The sequence below is a fragment of the Schistocerca serialis genome, chromosome 2, assembly GCF_023864345.2.
Source record: "Schistocerca serialis cubense isolate TAMUIC-IGC-003099 chromosome 2, iqSchSeri2.2, whole genome shotgun sequence".
Classification (NCBI taxonomy): Eukaryota; Metazoa; Arthropoda; class Insecta; order Orthoptera; family Acrididae; genus Schistocerca; species Schistocerca serialis.
Genome location: NC_064639.1, coordinates 273664616 through 273685980, shown reverse-complemented (window position 1 = coordinate 273685980; position 21365 = coordinate 273664616).

Below are 21365 nucleotides of genomic sequence, written 5' to 3'. Positions count from 1 at the left end.
AAATAACAATTAGGTAACAGGTGGCTAGATAGAGATGGACCAGTTGCCTGCCCTCCATGCTCCGAGGACCTAAACCCACTGACCTTTTATTTGTGGGGGTATTTGAAAGCTCTTATGTATGGAACCCCAGTACAAGATGTTAGTCTCTGTGCCATTATTATGGTAGGCTGTGAAACCATAGGCAGTACTCCATGGATACATCAGCGCATCCGGTATTCAGTACGATGACAGGTTGATGCTTATATCAATGCCCGCGGAGGGCATATTGAACATTTCCTGTGAGAAAGAGTTGCATGTGGTACGCTGGTGTGCTCTCTTTGTTTGTGTTTCTCATGATTAATGAGTTGGAGAAAATGAGTTTTAACATGGGAGCTGTTGGGAATGCAGGATGATGATGTAGGTTAACTTCAGTCCAAAATATTCCCAACAATTAGTAATAAAATGATATTTATTGAATATGAAGAAATATGCAACTTATGATACTGCTTCTTGCAAAATGTCCAGCACAGTTAGATGTTTGAAATTATTGCAAATCCCCCAAAATATTAAAGTCCTGTCTCTGTACCTCTGAGTGATGCCTACGTAGAGGCCAGAGCTGGCCTACGATGCCTACAGAGCACAGTAGCTTGTAGACTCAGCGATAACTGGAGACTGTATATTACTCGATGCACTGAAGAGAACTGTCCGCCATAGCTCAGTGCTCCAGTATTTTAACGAGCGTGATGCCCATGGGTTGACAGCTGCAGCTCCTGGCGGACTTCAGTATAGCTTCTACTGCCAACCCATACAGCTGCTGCATTAAAGATGTTTCAAATGTGGCTTATCAATTGTGGTGTGGTACACTTTGGAGTCATGAGTACCTTCACCACAGAAACAAATCGTTTACAGACCCATGTTTGTATAACTTAATTTCTTTGTCCATGTGTGAGGAATGTCTCCTGCAATTTGCACTGTACATCTTTTTTACACCTTGTATACTGTCTCTGGGTTCTGGGGCCTGACTCAGTATATTTTGGAAGAATAACTTTTTGTCTGAAAGCTTAAATGCTTAGCAATCTTTTTATCAAGCCTTTCAGCAACTCAGCACCTCCTGTGTGTGACAAGTAGCTAGTAATCCATCCTTTCATAATATTTCAACAAAAAGAATCAGTTTTTGAGACTATAATGTAATTGGAAGATAAAAATCTGGCAGAAGAATATACATATAAAGGTATTTAAATCTGCAAGCTGTCAGAGCCAGAGGCTCATTCTTCTGGCAGGAGACTGAAGGGGAAGGAAGAGAGTGAAGGAAAAGGGCTGGGGAGAGTTTGGAAAAGTCACCGAGAATGCCAGGTCAGAGGAGACTTACCAGACTTCCATCTCATGCGATCCAGTAAGTCTCCCCTGACCTGGGGCTTTGGATGACTTTTCTGAACTCTCCTTGTTTTCCAAACCTCACCAGTCCTTTTCCTTCACAACTGTTTCTTTCTAAAACTCTTATACCAGAAGGAGCCACATGCTCTGAAAGCTTTCAAATTTAAATATTTTTATATGTGTATTCTTCTGCTACTGCTGCTTGGTGAATAGATTTTTTATCTTTCTTCCCAGTGTTCAAAAAATGGAAGGATAGATGTAAAATCAAATTTGATATGCAAATCAGAATATTATATGAAAACCACTGAATTGTATGGATTCATCTTAATTGATACAAGCTAATGTCATACCACTGTAGGACATGGAACAAGAAATGGGGCTGTATATGCCAAAAGTGGAGTTCAGTCTCAGGCCCTGCCATTTAATGAACACCTTGAACAGCTCTTTGAATGCTGCTCCACAATAGTACATTGGAAAACACAAAGCTTGCAGTAGTTAGAATTTACAGATTACCAGCAGGAAGTGTCTTAAGTTTCATAAAACAGCTAGAGGAGTTTTGATAAGGTTATGCAGGTTTAACTGGAGAATATTTGTTGATTTTGTGTTAGATAGGAGGAGTTGTTGTCCAACAATGGATTATTTGCTAGAGCAAAATCCCCTGTTTCAAGTGAAGGACATTGCCAATTGGTTTTCAGATCCAACAACCTGAAGTGATTAATCTGTAATAAAAGTAGCTCACGACTTATCTGAGCATGATGGTCAAATGTTAACAATCAAATTTACTAGCCTCTCTGGTATGTGTCATAGACGAATAGTATTCATTCACAGAAGCATAAACAATGGCTTGAACACAGTCTCTAGATAAAAATTGCAAGAAAAACGCTGGAGGAAAATTTATACATCAGACAGCTTATATGGAAAACTTAACTCTTTCTTAAACATATTCCTACAGCACTTTGAATCTTATTTTTGTGTAATAGAAATCTGGTATCCAGGCCTGCAGAATCTGAATGCCCACTTAGATGCTGACAGGTGGCAGCAGTACCTGTTAAACACTGTAGTCAATGAACAAGAAGCTGTGCTATGATAGCGAAAAAGTAAGTTAACAGATAGCTCAAACATATTTCATTCTCCATCTCCTACAAAATATTGAGAATTAATTTTGTTACAACATTATTTTTAAACCAAAGCACTTTCTGATTTTCTATCCTAAACTTGTCCAATATGAAGGAGCTCCTGCCTTGGATTTGAAATGAATGGGTAGAGGTAGCATAAATTTTATCAACTACAGCTTAACTGGTGAATGCCTTAGGCCCACTTCCATTAACTACCTCAATAGCAAAAACACTCTTGAAGCTGGTAGTATCTCAAGTAAGTTGCTAATATTCTGTTCTTCCTATGTTTTCAGTCAAATATACAACACATCTCTATTGAAGGGTGTATTTCCAGACAGGCTGAAATGCTTTATTGTCAGACCCCAACCAACAGAAACCAAAATTATTGCATACCTCTTCGAAGGTATTGAAAAATGGAGTAAGCAAGAAGAGTGACACATCTGATCCAGATATTTAAAAAGGGTATATTCACAGAACACGCCATTTCTCAAACAATTCAGATTATTAAAAAAAAATTAAGTGATAAAATACTGACAATATATATTTTCTGGGTCTTGTCAAATGCATTTGAATTGGTTGTGCAGTTCAGTTGAAATATTATGGGCTTAAGCATTTAGTGTCTGCAATCCATATCACATCCAAGTTACGCAGGCAGCTATCTTTCTTACAATCATCCTTAAGGGCTGCCACATGACACATGGCCACCAGGCAGTGACCAAAGTCCAACAGAGGTTGCTCAACCCATGGACCTCTTTCCTATGTTGGCTATATTACAGGAAGCAAGCCTGTATGTATCCTGGTATCAAGGGTCCTACTTAGGCCTGCACACAGGTCCTAAGTAGGCAGTTCACTCTGAGTGGGCTACCTGGACCAGGTGGGACTGAATACTTAAGCATTTTTTCAGTCAAGAGCTCACTCTGGAGTTGTTGCTATGCTGCCACTGCCATCCAAACCAGGCTTCTCGTGCCATGTGGCCATCCAGATGACTCAACCCTGACATAGTTACCAATCAGCAGACTTGTAATATTTCAGTATTGTCTTGAATTCTGCTTTGCTGGACTAAGAAACTTTTCTAATTGTCTAATTTGGTCCCTTCCAGTTTTTTTTCTGACTGCATGTGCCAAGAACTTTTTACTCAGAACTTCATTTCCTGTTACCAGGCCTTCTGCCGGAAGTAGCATTTTGTGTTCAAACCAAAACACTTTAATTTGTTCACTGTTTCAAAACACATTTTCAAGGAGGAAATTTGTGTTCCCTTAATTCAAATAAACTTGAAAACATTTTGACCTTTACTTTTGGACCACCTGAGGTGGATATTTCAGCTGATAAGGTGTTTATTGTTTTTATGAATCAGTGCTTATGTGTGTGCTTCCATCCCAGGTTGAAATGCTTTTGCATGTTTTTGTGGCTTTTGTGCTTCTTTTCTTTTTCTTCTCAAAGCTGTTGGCAATGTGGTCTTTGTGAAAGTTCACCTTTTGTGCACTTTCTTAGCACACAGTGGACATTTTATTTTGTGCTGCTTCTTGTTGTGCAATCTTCATCCTGTTTATTGAACACTGGCTTTTGTCACCAGTCTTAGGCATTTGTTTCGGATACATTGCACCTTGTGCTTGCTCCAGTATGTCTAGAGTAACCATCTATCTTCTCTTTATTGGGCAACCTCCAGAATCTGGAACTGTTGGTGATGGTCCCCATGGTGCCAGCTACCCTGGGAGGTTGCTCTCCTCCAGATTCCTGTCCTTGGCACACCACCTGAACAGAAGGCCAGTATCTTGGTGACTCCATAAGTACCTCATCACCACCCCTAGTGTACTGCCAGAGCCATCAGTGGAGTCACTTCCTGCTGCTGGTGCAACACCAGACCCCGTCGACAGCATCATGATACCAGACTCTTCCTGCTGCCCTTCCTGTCACTCCAAGATCTGCTGCCCTTCCTGTCACTCCAAGATCTGCTGCCGCCAGCCTACACCACCATGGGTACCTTCTCTGGAGCAGCACTGACATCTTCGTTTACTTTGACCCAGATTGTGATTATTCCTCTCCTAGTTCCCATACCGCATGCAGTGCAGCACCTCCTCACCACCACCAGGCCCTGACCCTTCCTACATCATACACACACACTTTTTGCGCCTTTAGGTGCCTCATCCTGGCACATGTCTTCCAATTTCCCTTTCAGTGCACTCAGCATTGTAATATATCCCCAGTGCTTTTGCACAACGCACTTCTTTCTCAAGCACTTGTGCTTGATACTTTTCCATCCCCAGTGCTTCTGCACAATATATTTTCATCCTCAGTGCTATCACCCAGTGCCGTTTCATCTCTAGTGCTTTGGTACATATTTTTATCCTCAGTGCTATCACCCAGTGCCTTTTCATCTCTAGTGCTTTGGTACATTTTTTGTCCATATTTTTCTGCCCTCAGTTCCCTGTCTGTCACATAAGTGGTGTGGTCTCTTTAGACTCGCACCAAACAGCCCGCTCATCAGCAGCTGAAGAAATTACCAGCCACTCTGGGTCCACCTACACCAGTCACACGGTTGTGGCCATGTGACCATCTAGTAGCCATGACCAAGGAAGCAGTGTCCAGTCTGCTGTTTGATCCCATATTCATCATGTGTCACACTGCCAAGGACCCAGTACTCAGCGAGATTCTCCATCTAGGACATTGCAGTGGGCCTCATGACTGTCAACAACTTCAATAGCCCAAGGTCCAGGTGTGTTGGCATCACTGTTATGAGCTGTCCACACTCAACAGGGTCCTCTTAATCCAAATAGATGACAGTCACACCAAGGTCATCATCCCAGCCAGTCTCCAGCAGCATACTTTGCCATTACTTCACATTGAGCACTGGGGCATGCTTCTCATGAAGTGAATTGCCCACCAGCATGTATCTTGGAGGAGAATGGATGGTGCCATCATCATGATGGTAGAGACTTATCCAACCTGGCAAAGTAAACAAGATGTTCCACCAAGTCGCTTCTTCTCATGGGCCAAATATGTCCACACCTTGCTCTCAGTTACATGTAGACTTTAAGGGCCTTTCCTGGGCTACTTTCAGCTGACCTCCATCAAGGCAGGCAGCAGTTTTATATGTGTTTCCTGAAGGTCCAGTACACTCAACAGACAAACCATTGTTACCTTATCCCACCTTTTTGCTATTGAGTGGCTCCCAGAGATGGTCGTCACCAGCAGTGACCCCCCACTGTGCATCTTCAGAGTATACCACCATCTCTGAATCTAGTGGTATCAAAATCATTCACACAGCCCCTTTCCACTCAGCCTCTAATGGGTTGGCCAAATGTTTTGTCTGTGCTTTTAAAACTCAACTCTCCAAACACAGCAGTCAGTACCCCTTTGAGAAAGCTCTTACGTTGTTTCTCACATCATACCGCTCCACCCTTCAGGATGGGACAATTTTGCCTGAAAAATTGCACAGCCACTTGTATGTGCTGCAGCTTTCCATTCTTCATCCTACTTCAGACCTGTTGTCCTCTCAGCATTTGGCTCACCATAGGATTTCTGTCCTTCATCCTGTTTGGCCAATTATTTTTTTCCAAAGGCCATAAACATCAGTTTCCACCCTCTATTTACTGACTGCTGGGCCACTCCGTATTGCAAGTAAAATTCTAGGTGCTACTGTCTGCCATAAACAATTACAACCTTGGTGAGGTCTGCTCCTGGAGCCCACTTTTGTTCCAGCCATGGGACCTTTTCAGCATCCTGTCCCCAGATGAGGTGAGTTCCAGACAACCTTGACCAACTGTAGTATTCAACAGAGGAAACACTAGTGCTGACAGATCCATCACCCATGCAAGTGAACTTAGCCTCCCTTTTAGTTGAAATTGGAAAAACAGCAGTAGCATACATAAATGTAATACTATAAGAATAAATGACTTACATTATCCATCACTCAAAACAAGTGTCACATAAAAGCATGAGGTATTCAGCTATAAAAAGTATTTGAAAAACAAAAAATATTTAAATTTAGCTTAAGACAATCTTTTAAGTAGTCAGTGTGTTGCCAAATTTTTCACTCAGAAAGTATATTAAAATTGGAAACTGACTTATTCCACATAATAGTAAGATTTAGCAACTAATACCCATGGGACACAAAACCAACTAACTAACTAACTTTCATAATTAAACAATGGAAACTTCTGGTTTGAAAATCAACAATATTAGGAAAAAGATTGGCTGCTACTCACCATACAGATGACTCAATGAGTTGCAGACAGCTTCAATGAAAATACTGTTACACATCATAGATCATAGCTTTCAGCCAAAACCTTGTGGGCAGAGCCCCCAGTAGTAGCAATCAAGTATGCGTGAGGCATGTTTGCTTGTGTGAATGTGTGTGTGTGTGTGTGTGTGTGTGTGTGTGTGTGTGTGTGTGTGTGTGTGTGCGCATGTGTATGTTTTCTTTGCTGAAGATGACTTTGGTCAAAATCTAAGATGTCCAACAGCCTTTTTATTATGCCTGTCTGCAGCTCAGTGATTAGCAATCTCTCCTTTCCGTAATATTGTAAAGTTACGTAATTGCTAGGCTTTCGTTTTCATTGGTTACGTTTTATCATCTTATAATCTGTAACCCACTTAAGGAAAATAAAATCATATAATATTAAAGAGTTCACCCTATGTAAAATGCTCAAGAAGATGCCCATTGTAGTAACACTGTTCAAATTTACGTCACACTTCACTTAGCGTAGACCGGGACTGTGTCGTGTGCATGCCCGATGTTAACTGACTGGGCACGGCCCGTGCTGCCTGAGTTGTTGTTGTTGTTACGCCGGCAGAGGTCGCGTCCGAATTCTCGCGTGCCCTCTGGTGGACGGGACTCTACTTGCGGCAACTACCGTCCGTGATGCGCCATGCCGATGTGCGCCTCCCGTGATCTTTCCGGTGGCTACTACACCCATCACCCTCATTAGTTTGAGAGTTCATGCTTTTATTGAAAACCTCTAGTCCTCTTTTTTACCACAAGAAATTTCTATGTACAGATACCTATTTAATGGGGGTAAAATTAAACCTGTATTCTCAGTGCAGTTCAAACTTAGATGGTGTGCAAATTGTCACTTCATGGCAAGAATGGTTGCATCATGGGAAGTTGCCCATGAATTGGCATATACCACAGTGACTTCATTCATCTGCTGTGGTGAGGAACATAACATTCAGTATACCTACATTCAGTATCTTCTCCAGCTGACAAACGCTCTCTACAGATTATGGCTTATAGGCACCCCAAGGAGAATGAAACCTGGCGTGTCACAAAAGCCATCAGGTGCCAACACCACACTGTTGTCAAGTTGGTTGCCAGCTCAGCCCCTGTGACTACAAGATGTTCCATCTCCGCCATTTGCAATGTAACTAGCAGAGGGCCTTTGCCTACATTGGACCGAAGCACACAGGTAGTGTAAATCAGGGGGAGAGGTCACTCCTGCTGCATACCTTTTGCTTCATCCACCAATGTCATGTTGCAGCCAGTCAGGTATTTACAACCGTACCCACACTGATCATGGCAGTCATGATGCAGCCAGCCAAGAGAAGTAGTCTCCTCAAATCCAGCACTGCTTCGACTGCATGCTGTGTTTGCTGCCAAGGGACCTCAGCAATGTACTTGTGGGCCTGTTGGTATTCAGTCAGACTGATTTGGCAAGACTGTAGAAACTGTGAACTTGTACAGATCATAACTACGTGTCAGTCTGTTCCAACAAGCTCTGTTCAAAAAGTTGAGGGTTTAAACATTTGGTAGTCAAACTAGCGGAGAATGAACTTTGACCATAGAAGCTTTCTTTGTGTTGTTTCCTCAACCAAGACTGTTGTTCCAAGAACTTGTATTTAGTTGTTGATACTTTTTTCTTGTTAGAAACTAGTTACAGAATTTGTACTTGTTTGTGACAGTCAGCGGAGACCATTTGTGTCAAATTCATTGTTTTCTCAAATATAGAAGATGAACTACATGCTCAAGTGTTTCTTGTGGAAGTGTTTGAAGTCCAGGATACTTCAAAACCAAACTTGGCACTGCCTTCTTTTTGAAGCAAAATGGAGAGCTGTGTTCATTCAGCCAATATTGCAACTGTCTCCAGTTTGACTGACCTGGAATGCAAATTGGATCAGAACATCAGGATCTCTTCACCAACAAGTGCAAGATCTGTCTGATACCTTGCGATCATTGTAGAAGAGTATGCAGGTGGACAGGTACCAATGAATGTCTCTGGCATTTAGTTACATAGTTGCAGCTGGGAGAGGGGTCAGTCCAGTGATATTTAGGGCTGGTATCATTGTTTCTGAGGGTAATTTAATGGCTATTAAGTACTGGGACATGGATAAACACACTGTGCCCTCTTCATGAACATCTTCTTCCAGGAAGAAGGAATCACTCATATCAAACAGCCTGTGGTATCTGCTGACATGGATCTAAGTAAGCATGCTTGGGACAAGTTGCAACATGAATTGCAACATTGCAGGAATCTTCCTCAGAAGGACCACTCTCGGAGAGTGGGGCATGCTTGAATAGCAACATCTTAACTAACTTGTTGTCAGTGTGCCAAGGAGGAAACAAATGTGTTACAATGCATGACTTGGAGGAACACTGTTGTATTGGATATTACCCTGTCAAAGGTTGTGAATTTACAGCTGTACGGACTGTTGTAGTTTTGGTTATTGTTTTGTTTTTATTTTACAGCAACATTTTTAGAGTCCAAGGCATATTCCTCCATTCCCTGTTCCCCTTGAATTGAACCTCACATGCATTTGCAGATATACAGATACTGCAAAACTTTTTTTAGCAGTTTTACTACAGCTTCTCAGACGCTGTGAGTTTTACATAGTTATGAGACAGACAGCCTCGTGAAACTCATTGCAAGGTCCCTCTGAGAGACAAACTCAGATTGCTGGATTCAAAAGCCAGAGTGCTACCCATTACACCATGGAACCAAATGCTGTTGCCACACTTAATGCTGATTTCTAAGGTATGACGTATAAATGATTTCGTTATGTATATTCTGTGGCTTGTAAATAAAGAGTTATGTTAGACTGAAGTGATGACTGCCTGCGTAGACTGCTAAGTTTAATTGAATTTTCATGCCACACATTTTAAAGTGCCATTTGTAAATGTTGTTAATTCCACTATTGTCCTCTATACTGATGCGGTAGTTGCTTGGATGCCATTTTAATGGATTGTCAGACCTTACGCTATGACTGTAGCTTATTTATTACTGGCACTGCCCTCTGTTAGTTGTTTATTAAACTACATACTACTGTAGCACATTCAGGCAATTGCTGTAACCTCAAGATATCTGACACACAAAACACTGATGGCAACCACCAGTTATAGCACCTGAAAAGAGTATGGGCAAGAGCAAGAGCTAATATTACATGCATTTTATTCTAAAGATTGATTACAGTAATTAGTGTGTAATGTTAGATCTCAATAACAAAATACACATCTTCTCTATTACACTGCTTGATGCATACAAATGTGATGAATATGTAAGACACAGCTAACCACACTGTTTTAGCATATCATGTGGAATACAATTAGAACTGATGAATTCCAAAAACAAGCCCAGATCTCAACATCTCCAAAAAGGTCAAGTTTCATAAAGATCAGCCTGAATTAGCTGGCAGAACAACTGAAATGACAGTCATAGCAAGTATTTTTATATCATTAATGATAGAGAATGCCATGGAATTCATCAGTTCTAATTGATGAAGGAATATTCCCCGACTGTCTTAAGCTCACTGTTACATTGCCTATGTATAAAAAAGGTGAAAGAAACCTCTCAAATAACTACAGACCCATTTCAATAGTACCAATCATATCCAAGTTAGTAGAAAATTGTGTGCATAAGCAGATATACAGGTATTTTGAAACCAACAAAATTTTAAATGAACAACAGTTTGGTTTCAGGTCACACCTATCAACTGTAAAAGCAGTAGAAGCTTTGGTGAGCAATGTTTATGAAGGGTATGAAAAAAGGGTATCAATGTCTGGAACACTTATTGACCTAAGTAAAGCATTTGACTCGGTGTCACATGACAAATTCGTCAAAAAGTTAAAATACTATGGCATTGAAGATGACACACTCCATCTATTCAAATCTTATCCAAGCAATGGGTTACAACTTGTATATGCAAATAAGCAGAGGTCAGAAACACTCCCTATAGAAAGAGGAATACCCCAAGGCTCTGTTCTTGGACCTTTTCTGTTGATTGCCTATGTTAATGACTTCTCGAATTACATACCATGTAAGAACATACTATATGCTGATGATATGATGTTAATAAGTACAGGAGAGAACTTACAGAGTGTACTGGACAAAAATAGAGAAATGATGCAAATGGCTAATTACTGGTGTCAGACTAACCAGCTGTGCATAAATCAAACAAAAACAGAAGAAATAATATTTAATCTCAAAGTAACTAAAAATGAAAACAAAACAGTGAAATTACTTGGACTAATCATAGACCAAAAGCTCTCATGGGAAGGACACACCAATTATCTATGTAGTAAACTAGCGCGAGTACTTTTCTTATTGTATAAATTAATAAACAGTGTGAGCAAGCAATTGCTACTCCACTCATACTATGCTTTTTCTCATTCCCAACTGCAATATGGAATATTGCTTTGGGGTAACTCCCCAGGAGCTGAATGTATTTTCAGATGGCAGAAGAAAGCAATCAGGTGCATGGAAGGGTTAGCACCCAGAAAGTCCTGCAGAAATTATTTTAAATCTCTTGGCGTAATGACAGTGCCAAGCATGTACATATATAACTGTTTAATATATGCCAGAGAAAATGAAAAAATTGAACATGAGATGTGATGTGCATACACACAGTACAAGAAACAGTCACCTGCTGGACTTGCCTTCCACAAGACTTGCTGTAGTCCTTAATAACTATAAGTACTTAAGCATAAAATTTTTCAATAAGTTACCATGCTCAGCTCGTACAGTACCACTAAGTAAATATAAGAATACATTGCAAACCTGGCTAAAAAACAACGAATTCTATACAACTGAATAATTCTTAGAAACTAATCATCAAAATATATGTTTTGCCTAAGTTATGAAGAAAATGTTTTGATATTATATAAGCTAGTTATTTACTGTGATTCTCTTCTTATGTGTGTATTTAATTACTGTATAAAACATTGTTTTACATAATGCTGGAGAAAAGGTCTTTAGTTCCTTTTCTCCCCTTTCCATAACTATTTGAATATCGTACTGAAACTAAAAGTCTGTAAACTTTGACGAAGCCAATTATATGAAAAATACTGAAAGGCTAATAAAAATATTCTATTCTATTCTATTCTATTCTATTCTATTCTATTCTATTCTATTCTATTCTATTCTATTCTATTCTATTCTATTCAACACTTACTTCACAGAAGATTTGCCATTGACTTACACACCAAGAGCAGCAGCAGCCCTTCATGTCTGTGCTAATCAGAAACAGATATTAACCAAAGGTAATAGAAGATGCATACCATTTTGCGAAGAATGTGGCCATTGGTTCCAAGACTATAATCAATTTGTTATTGTTGTACAAAAACAGAAATCGAGAAGTACAGGGCTACAATAAATGTTTCATTCATTTCTGAAACACTGTATCTGCCAAAGTATTACATGCCATTGATGGATCGATAGAGCCATAAACCCACCAAGTTTGCATTTTGCCCCCTAAAAATGTTCCACAAGTGGCCTCCTTGTCACACAACACTCATGCAAACAATAATAAAGTTCTTTCCATATCCTATGTAGCAACATACCGTCAGTGGTCATTAAAATGGCATTGATGCAATCTCTGAGTTGTTCCAGAGTTCTTGGAAGAGGGGTAAGTAAACATGGTTCTCAGTATAGCCCCAAAAGAAAGTCACAAGGTATTAGGTAAGGCGCACTGCGGAGCAGAGGCAAGGAAACAGATCCACATCATCCTCACCACTAAGGTCAATCCAGCTATGTGGAAGGCATCAAGGAACATCAATGCTTCATTGATGGGGGTGTCCTGCCATGTTGGAAGGTGAAACTCTCAGAATCAGCAGTCAGTTGTGGAAACAACCACATCTGTAACATATCACAGTTGTCAGTTTTCTCACAGTAGAAAAATGGTCACTACAGGTTAAGCTGTGATATGCACAGAAAACATTAACTTTTGGCAAATCTCTTTCATGCAATACAATTCCATGAGAATTTTTCAGTGCCCTGAGCTTTCATATTATGTGAATTAACTTTCCAGGTAAATGGAAGTTTGGTTCATCACTGAATATCAGCTTGGAGGTGAAATATTCACCCTTGAGGTCCTCCTGTATTGCATTGGAAAAATTGGAGATGCCTCCCTTTGGACTGTGTACAGAACTTTTCCTCACCCTCTCCATAGTTGCATCAGGCACAGTTGGTCAGCTGGTTCTTCTCCGTTTACAGAAGCAGTGAGTGTCCCTAAATTGTTGATACCAACACAAAATGCTCTGTTTACAAGGCAATTCTTTTTCATAATTTCTTCTGAATGCACACTTCACTGTTGTAACAGATAAACATCTCATTTAATCCAACACACAAAAACTTATCTACATGTACATAAATACTTCACTAGCACCAAGCAGTGTGTGGCAGAGGGCACAATTCGTGCCAAAGTCATATCCCCCCCCCCCCCCCCCCCCCCCCCCCACCACTCTGTTCCACTCACGGGTTGCGCAGGGGAAAAATGACTGTCTGAACACCTCAGTACGAGCTCTAATTTCCCTTATCTTTGAATGGTGATCATTGCGTGATTTGAAAGTTGGTGGTAATAATATATGCTCTACATCCTCAGTGAAGATTGGATTTCGGAATTTAGTGAGCAGCCCCTTCCGTTTAGCACATCGTCTATCTGCAAGTGTGTTCCACTTCAAACTTTCTATGAGATTTGTAATGCTCTTGCAATGACTAAATGTACCAGTCATGAATCTTGCCACTCTTCTTTAGACACTCTCAATCTCTTGAATCAGAACCAACTGGTAAGGGTCCCATACAGACGAACAATACTCTATGACTGGATGAACTAATGTATTGTAAGCAGTTTCCTTTGTTGAAAGACTGCATTGCTTCAGGATTCTACCAATAAACTGCAATCTAGAGTTCACCTTGCCTGTTACTTGTGTAATCTGATCATTCCATTTAAGTTCATTTCGAATAGTCACACTCAGATACTTGACAGATGTTACCGCTTCCAGAGACTGGGCATTTATTTTTTACTCGTACATTAATGGGGATTTTTGCCTTGTTATATGCAGTAGGTTACACTTACTGATATTGAGAGATAACTGCCAGTCATTATACCACGCATTTATTTTCTGCAAATCCTCTCTGATTTGTTCATAACTTTCGTGTGATACTACTTTCCTGTAGACTACAGCATCATCGGCAAACAGTCTTATGCAGCTGTCAATACCATCAACCATATTATTGTCCATCCCTGGTAGCTGAGTGGTCAGCATAGCAGAATGTCAGTCTTAAGGGCCTGGCTTCTGTTCCTGGCTGAGTCGGAGATTTTCTCCGCTCAGGGACTGGGTGTTGTGTTGTCCTAATCATCATTATCTTATCCCCATCGACATGCAAGTCGCCAAAGTGGCGTCAAATCAAAAGACTTGCACCAGGCGAATGGTCTACATGGCGGGAGGCCATAGTCATACGACATTTTATTTTACCATATCGTTTATTTAAATCTTAAAGAGCAGCGGGGCACACCCTGGGGCACACCTGAAGTTACGCTTATTTCTGTTGAAGTCACCCCATACAGGATGAGATACTGCTCTATGTCTGTTAGAAAACTTTCTATCTAGCCACATACTTCATCAGATAGACTGTAAGCACGCACTTTTTGGAGCAAGTGACAGTGCAGAACTGAGTCAAACGCCTTTCAAAAGTCGAGAAATATGGCATCAAGCTGGGAACCGGTATCTAGAGCCTGTTGTATATCATACACAAAGAGGGCCAGCTGTGTCTTGCATGACCGCTGTTTCCTAAAACCATGCTGGTTTTTGCAGATGAGCTTCTCAGAGTCTAGAAAGGTCATTATGTCTGAACACAAAATATGTTCCATGATTCTACAAGAAATCGATGTCAGTGAAATTGACTAGTAATTATGTGCATCCGATTTTCTCCCTTTTTTATAGATTGCTATGACCTGGGCCTTCTTCCAGACCCATCGAACTTTCTGCTGTTCCAATGATCTCTGATGTATGATGGAGAAGAATGGTGCTATATTTGTAGCATAGTCAACATATAATCTTACTGGGATACCGTCTGGGCCAGACGCTTTCCTGGTATCTAAGGATCTTAACTGTTTTACAATCCCAGCTACACTAAACACTATGTCAGCTATCCTTGCGTTGTTTGATAAGTGAAAGGGGGGAATGGTGTTGCAGTCCTCTACCATAAACGAGTTTTTGAAAGCTAGGTTTAAAATTTTGGCTTTTTGTTTATCATCATCCGTTACCCATTACTGTCAGCAAGAGAAGGTATTGAATTATTTGTAGTGTTCATAGATTTTATGTACAATAAAAAATTTTTGGGGTTATTTTTAGAATCTGCAGATAAAATATTGCTTTCAAATTCATTAAAAGAATCTCTCATTGTCCTTCTGACAGCTGCTTTCATTTCGCATAATTTCTGTTTGTCAACAGGGCAGTGACTATGTTTAAAATGATTGTGCAGAATTCTCTGCTTTCTTAGCAACTTACTAATATGTATGTTGTATCAAGGTGGATCCTTTCCCTCCACTATATTTTTGCTAGGCACATACTTCCTCTAGCACGTGGTGGACAATAGCTTTAAATTGCGACCAAAGATGCTCACTATCTTTGTGTCCCGCAGCAAATGCTTGGAGCTGACTAAGAAGATATTCATTAACGACACTTTTATTTTTTAAAACAAGAAAACTCTACTTTTTTTCCAATTTCTACTGACATAAAAGCCACAATGACATTATTGTCGCTAATACCTTCTTCAATCTTGCTTTGTCACCATTTTGTCAAGGCCCTGCACCTGTAACTCTATTTGCTGTGCACAGTGCACTCTCAGTTTACATTTCTGTATGTGCATCAGCCATATTTGTACCTGTAATACTCTGGAAAATATAACACTTTGGAAATGAATGAATCATTTATAGTAGCCTTGTACTAACCAACAATTTCTATGCCTAAACAGAGAACATAAAGTGTCAAATTGTGGGAAGAAGGATAGGGCATTTTGTGCTAACTGTAAGAAACCACATCCCAGATCTATATGCATCAAAGGTACGACATGTAAGATCTAGCAGAACGGAGCACTATCACTTCCGTTAGTAAAATAGAAGCAATTGTGCCAAGCTTCACATTCTTGGAAACAGTTAGCCACAGGACTACGTAAACTTACTCAATATGTGCAAGACAATGGAAATAAAGCATCCTTCATAATAAAGTCATTAATAAAAGATTTGTAACTGCCTACCTTCGACCACTGAGAACTTAGTGTTGTTCGAATCTCATGTGATGTTCATGATTGTGTAGCCTTGTTGGTTTTGAAATTAGAGGAGTGTTGACTGATTCTAAAACTTACATCAGAGCAAATGAAAGTGACTACTGCTTTATACCTCAACCCAGAGTTCCGCTAGATTTTAAAAATATGGCATATGTCAGAACACTGCAGTTAGCGTATCCACTGACAGATTCCCAGGAAGATATGCCTGTCCAGCAAAATCAGTAGTGATAATTACTAGAACATTCAACATTTTTGAATCTATTGTTCTGTTTCTCACCAGATTCGACTGGATCCTCAGTGGGAGTAGATCTGCTGTCTGTCAAAATTAGCTGTCATTAACTTTGTACTTTAGATACAAATACCCAAAAATGGGCAATCAAGACCATTCTGGGATCTACAGACAATTGGTGTAACTGCATATCATGATACAGTAGAGACCTATAGAGATTCTGTCCTCCTTCAAGAGTTTCAGGCATGTTATGTTGTGCATCATCATCATCAAAGACTTATTTGTCTTTCTAAGAAACAAAATATAATTCTATATTTTACTAACTAATTGAACACAGAAATTAAATTTTGCAGTTTACATAAAAGAGTTCTTAGAAGTGATAGTGTAAAGGACACTTACCAATACTGGAGGCACGACCAAATTGTTTCCCACAAATACTTGCTGTTTTGGGATTTTTCCAATTTCATCCCATGGCTGTTATTAGTGATACTACACAAGCAGCTCATCTTGCATAAAGACTACAAGGATATGACAAGATTTGTATGGGACAATGTCTTTTGGGATAGCCGCAAAAACTACCATACTGCAAGTGAAGTAACAACTTAATGTTTCCCTAAACTTCAATTCGGCCCGACATGCTGTCCATTCTTGTTTTCAGCAGTGTTGCAAGAGCACACTTTTAGACGTGAGACCACATTTCCTGTCTTTATATGGATACTAGCCAACAATGTTTTCATAGATGACTTCACAATTGACACGGATGATGACAATGAAGCTATCAGTATGTATTATTAATCAATGGTCCTCTTGAAATTATCAGACTTTCAATTAATGAAATGGACCATTACTTCATATCAGTTGCAAAACATATGGAGAACCAAAGGCCAAGAAATTAATACTGATTCTCAAGTTTTGAGCATATATTGGAATACAGCAGTGGACAGCTTCTTCACAGAAAAATTACCCAATGGACCTTCTACCAAAAGGAATCTTACAGGTAGTAGCTAAAATTTTTGAGTCACTAGGACTATTCTCTCCTGTGTCAACCATGACAAAACTATTATTCCACCAAATGTGGGGTAGTGGAATTGACTGGAATGATTGCTATCCAATGAGCTGGAAGCACAGTGGAATGACAGGATGTCCACTTTTCTTTCACTGTCTTGCATTTATATCTTGCAACAGATATCAACTGCTAAAAATAATGATGTTCAAATTCGCATATTTTATGACACTTTGAAAATGAGCATATGAGACAGGTCTGTACATCCACAGTGTTTAAAAAGACAACTCTGTTGTATCATGAATTGTCTGTAGGTGCCAGAATGGTCTTATATGGATTCACTTAGTCTGCAGAAAGAACAGGCTTTTACCTGTTAAATGGGTCACACTGCCATGCCTCAAACTTCTACATGCACACGTGGGAGCACAATTATTAAGATACTTCTGTGCAACTGTGGGGTGCAACATTACTAATACAGTGTTGTGGATGGATGGTACAGTAACCTTAGATTGGGTATGCAGTGATGCTAATCAGAGTAAGTATTTACTCTATAACGGAGGGGCAAAAATTCACACATGCATGATCCCACAAGACTCAAAAACTGATCATCCATTCACTGAAGACTGACACCTTCATCTGGGAGGTTCTTAAGTAATAGAACCCAGTATGTTGTCTTCAACAGCGAGTGTTCCTCAGAGACAAGAGTATAGTCAGGAGTGCCCTAGGTAAGTGTGATAAGACTGCTGTTGTTCTATATATACATAACTGATTTGGCAGTGAGGTGGGCAGCAGTCTGCGGTTGTTTGTTGATGATGCCATGGTGTATGGTAAGGTGTCAAAGTTGAGTGACTGTAGAAAGATACAGGATGACTTTGGAAAAATTTCCAGTTGGTGTGATGAATGGCAGCTAGCTCTAAATGTGGAAAAATGTAAGTTAATGTGGATGAGTAGGAAGAACAAACCTGTAATGTTTGGATATGGTGTTACTAGTGTCTAGCTTGACAAAGTCAAGTCGTTTAAATATCTGGGTGTAATGTTGCAAACCAATATGAGGTGTAACAAGCATGTGAAAACTGTGATAAGGAAGACAAATGGTAAACTTTGGTTTATTGGGAGACTTTTAGGGAAGAGTGGTTCACCTGCATAGAGGACTGCATATAGGGTGCTGGTATGACCTGTTCTTGAGCACTGCTCTATTGTTTGGGATCTGTACCAGGTCGGGTTGAAGGAGGACATAGTAGTTCAAAGGGAGGCTGCTAGATTTGTTGCCGGTTCCCAGATCTCTGCTGATGGCGACTGCAGCCATGAAATCCGGAGACGCCTGTTGCTCGGTAGACAGGCGATGTCAAACCTTGACAAGGTTATAAGGTCCAGAGATATAACACTAGCAACAAAGATCCGTATTGTGAGGGCTATGGTCTTTCCAGTTGTGATGTATGGATGTGAGACCTGGACCATTAGAAAGGCTGAATGGCGAAGAATTGACTCCTTCAAATTGTGGTGTTGGAGGAAACTTCTTAGAGTTCCATGGACTGCAAAGAGAACCAACAGATCAATATTGGAGCAAATTAAACCAGATTTCTCCCTGGAAGGTCTAATCTTAAAACAAAAGCTGACCTACTTTGGACACACAATGCGAAGGCATGCCTCACTGGAAAAAACATTAATGCTGGGGAAGATTGAAGGAACTAGAAGAAGAGGACGTCAGAGGATGAGATGGATCGATGGCATCACAGAAGCAATGTGTTCCAACCTGGAAGGTCTACGGGAGAAAGTGCAAGACAGGAAAAAGTGGCGTGATTTGGTTCATGGGGTCACGAAGAGTCAGAACCGACTAAACGAATAGAGAGAGGGAGGTTCAAACAAAATGTAAGTATTACAGAGATGCTTTGAGAACTCAAATGGGAATCCCTTGAGGGAAGGCGGTGTTCTTTTTGGGAAAAACTATTAAGAAAAGTTAGAGAACTGGCATTTGAAGCTGACTGCCGAGCTATTCTGCTCCTGCCAACATACATTGCAAGGACTATGAAGATAAGAGAAATTAGGGCTCATACGAAGGCGTGCAGTTAGTTGTTTTTCTCTCGCTCTATTTGCAGGGAGAACAGGAGGGGAAACAAGAAGTAGTGGTGTAGAATACCCTCCGCCATGCACCTTATGGTGGCTTGCGAAGTATCTATGTAGATGTAGATTTCAGTTTGGAGACCTCACTGGTGAGCAATGACTTCCAATACTCCTTGATGGGTCACATTGCTTTGTGAGACTCCTCATCTTTCAAACATGTATTGATTTTCATCATCTTGCAATCTGAATTGTGTTATCCAAACTTTGGAAAGAATCTTGGTCACTTAAAGATCCTCAAACCATTAATAAGGTCTTTCATATAGTTTTACATGCAAGATAGTGAAGATTACAAGAGAACAACGAATTGAAGTCCTCTCAACTGCAGGTCAAATGAGGCCATCAAAAGCTTTTGTTGTCACTGTCACAGACTTTGTAGATACTCTATACATCGACATTGGCATAACAAAGGGAAAGGCCTTTGTAACACTCTTCACTTGCACAACTCACAGTACATTTAGAGCTCTGGACTAATATAAATACCAACACATCTTTGATGGGTTTACAGAGATTTCCGAGTAGATTTGGATTACCACACTTAATCTAAACTGACAACACAGACATTTCATGCCACAAACACTGATTTGTTGGACTTATGGAATTGGCTGAACACCTCAGAGACCCATCACCTTCTAGCCAAAAAGGGAATCACTTGAAGCTTCATTGCACAACAGGCGTCATGGTGGGCACTGTCAAATAATGCTTGCAGAAAGTCTTGGGATGATCAAGACTAATTGTAAAACAACTCTATACCACTTTAGTCAGTACTGAAGCTGCAACAAACTGAGGCCTGTCTTTCCTGAAGATTATGGAGAACCTCTGCCACCAGTGCAATTTCTTGTTGGGTTCACCTTTCTTTAACCTATCTGCTAAGATAAGTTATGGGGTCAGTATTGCCTCGCATGTTCCAACATTTCTCAGGAACCCAAACTGACCTCCCCCATTCTTCTGTAAATATTTCAGGTCAATATTTTGCAGCTGTGACTTACTGAACTGATAGTTCCCTAATATTCACACCTGCCAGCACCTGCTTCCTTTGGAATTAGAATTATTACATTCTTCTTGATGTCTAAGGGTATTTACTGTCTCTCTTATCTTGTAGGGTAGGTGGAATAGTTTTGTTGTGGCTGGTTCTCCTCAGGATATCAGCAGCTCTGTTGGAATTTCTTCTATTCCATGGGCCTTGTTTTGTCGTAGGTCGTTCAGTGCTCTGTCAAATTGTTCTCACAGTATCACATATCCATCTCATCTTCAACTAATCTCCCTCCCTTTTTATAATGTTGCCTCATTGTTCATTTCCCTTGTATAGCCCCTCTATATATTCCTTCCACCTTTCAATTTTTCCCTTCTTTGTTTAGTACTGATTTTCCATATGTGCCCTTGATAACACACAGCTGCTTATCTTTTTTCCACAGACTTCTTTAACTTTCCTGTAGGCAGTATCTGTCTTTGTCGTGGTGACACATGCTTCTATAGACTTACATTTGTTCTCTAGCCATTTCCACTTAGTCATTTTACACGTTCTGTCAGTCTCATTTATTAGATGTTTTTATTCTCTTCCATCTGTTTCATTTGCTGCACTTTTATGATTTCTCCTTTCATCACTTAAATTCAATATCTCCAGTGATGTCCAAGGATTTTTCACTAGGCCTTGTCTTTTTACCTATTTTATCCTCTACTGCCTTCATTAACTCATCTCTGAAAGCTATCCATTCATCTTCTACTGTATTCCTTTCACTTCTTTCAGTTAGTCATTGCCTAATGTTACCTCTGTAACTTCCAACAACCTCTCATTCTTTCAATTTATCCTCAATTTCATACTGTTTTTTTTGCAAATTCTACAGTTTTAATCTACAGTTCATAAGCAACAAATTGTGGTCCGAGTCCACATCTGCCCCTGGAAATGCCTTACAGTTTAAAATCTAGTTCCAACATCTCTGATTTAATCAATTTGAAACTTTCCAGACCTCTTCCATGCATGCAACCTTCTTTCACTATTCTCAAACCAAGTGTTAGCGATGACTGAATTAGCTATGCGCAAACTTCTACCA